The sequence below is a fragment of the Gossypium hirsutum genome, chromosome A07 (assembly GCF_007990345.1).
Source record: "Gossypium hirsutum isolate 1008001.06 chromosome A07, Gossypium_hirsutum_v2.1, whole genome shotgun sequence".
Lineage (NCBI taxonomy): Eukaryota > Viridiplantae > Streptophyta > Magnoliopsida > Malvales > Malvaceae > Gossypium > Gossypium hirsutum.
The window spans coordinates 3343169-3345469 of record NC_053430.1 but is presented as its reverse complement, the minus strand read 5'-3'; positions in this window follow the sequence as shown (position 1 = coordinate 3345469).

Here is a 2301-nt window from a genome sequence, read left to right as displayed (position 1 = left end):
AAGTTGTTTAAGGTGTTCTTTTTTTTTTTTGCTGGTTTATGGCATAAATATTTTCCCCAAAAAAAAAGGTTGATCCGAGCACTTTTCTCATTACAGGTAACATTTTTCCAACACTTCCACATCGCAGTCGTCCCAGATTTGAGCATTACAGGTTAGTATTGATGTAGTAGGTTCTGTTGTTTCCCAAATGAATATGGTTTTGTTTGTATGTTTGTAATGCTCATTAAAGCTTTTGTTTGTATGGTTATGGTTATTGCTGCATGACCATTGTTCTTTTTGAATTTATCAGCCAAGTTATATGTTTTTACTATTAGGTAACATTTTGTTTAAAGAGCATTATGCCTACACATCTTTTATGAGATAAATTTGTACATGTAAATGAGATAAAAGTTATATATTTTTTATGAAATTATATTACCATTTAAAATGTTATTATCTAGTTTTAAAACTTCAATTTCATTATTAAACAAAATTAATTTTACCTCAATTATACATAATATATTAAAATTTAATATAAGTTTTTGAAGAAATTAAATGCTCATGGATTATAATTAACCTTTTATGCACATAATATATTGTCTAATTCTATCTTAGATTTTAAGTCAATTACATTATACATAAAATATTCCTCATTCATAATATGATTTCCCTATAATACATAAATTATAATTGTGAAAGTGTAAGGAAGTTTTTAAAATTAACGTATATATATTATGATAAATAAAATTATACAAATTTTACTTAAAAAGTCAAATTTGGCTGTTAAATTAATAAATTCTATAGAATTCTGAAATTTTAATAATAATAATTTTTTGATGAAAAAATGCTAAACATGTATTTTAAACTTGATACTAGACAGCTAAGTAACAATTCTTGTAAAAAATAAGTCCTCTTCAAAGTTAATTATATTTTTACAAAATGAAATTACCATTTAAAATGTTATAAAAGTTATAAAACCTTAATTAAACTAATCATCAGTAATTAAATATACTCTTTCATTATTATTTGGGTGATTGATAAAGAAATGAAATTAAAGTTGCAACGATATCATTTAGTCGTCTAATTTTTTGCTTCGTGTGTTCTAAATTTGTGCTGTTTATTTTTATTCGATAATGTGTAATTGCAACTTCAATTCTTTGATAGTGTGTTCTAATTTTAAAATGTTGCAGTAATGGCTCGTCTGCCTTTAATTGCACAAAGTGTGAGGCGTAAAAGAATTAGTATTGCTGTGACAATATGGTTGGAAATCTGTAGAATCGCGGTTTGGTTCTTATTTAGAATGGGTGCCAGCCTTAGCCTACATAGACCAAGGATTAGGTCCTATACCGTAGATTTTTATGCAAAACGGGATTATGTGAATAGGCTTGTATATGCTAGTGACGAGACCTGTATTGAACAAGTTAGGATGAATAGAGCTGCCTTTTTTAAATTATGTGAGATGTTAGAATCGATAGGGGGATTGAAGTCGACAAGGTTCATGCTTGTTGACGAGCAAGTAGCAATGTTTTTACATATCATCTCCCATCACCTGAAAAATCGAGTTATCAAGCATCACTTTAGAAGGTCCGGGGAAACTGTTAGCAGAGCATTTCATAGTGTTTTAAATGCTGTCATACGCTTGCAAGATGTGTTATTTAAAAACCCGGAGCCAATTACAGCCGATTCTTCTGACACAAGGTGGAAATGGTTTAAGGTATAGGACTAAGTTTTATATATAGCTTCAACAACATTTACTTGATTTAGATTTAAATTAGTATTCTAACTCAAGGTTTTATATCATGTGATATAGAATTGCTTAGGTGCTCTTGATGGAACCCACATCAAGATTAGGGTTCCAACAGTTGATAAACCTAGATATCGGACGCGAAAAGGTGACATAGCAACAAATATGCTAGGTGTTTGTACACCTGAGATGCAATTTGTTTATGTTCTTCCTGGTTGGGAAGGTTCAGTTGCTGATGGACGAGTTCTTCGAGATGCCATTAGTAGAAGACATGGATTAAAAGTTCCTCATGGTAAAGTGTATAGTTATAGGACTTTGATTTATTCATTAAGATCACACTTTGTGTGCTGAATTAATCATTTTTTAATATGAAACTTATCCTATAGGTTGTTATTATCTAGTTGATGCTGGATACACAAATTGTGAGGGATTTCTTGCACCATTTAGAGGACAACGATATCATTTGAACGAGTGGCGTCAGGGTTATCAGCCAAGTTCTCTGCAATAGTTTTTTAATATGAAACATGCCTCAGCACGTAATGTCATTGAAAGATGCTTTGGCTTATTAAAACTTAGAT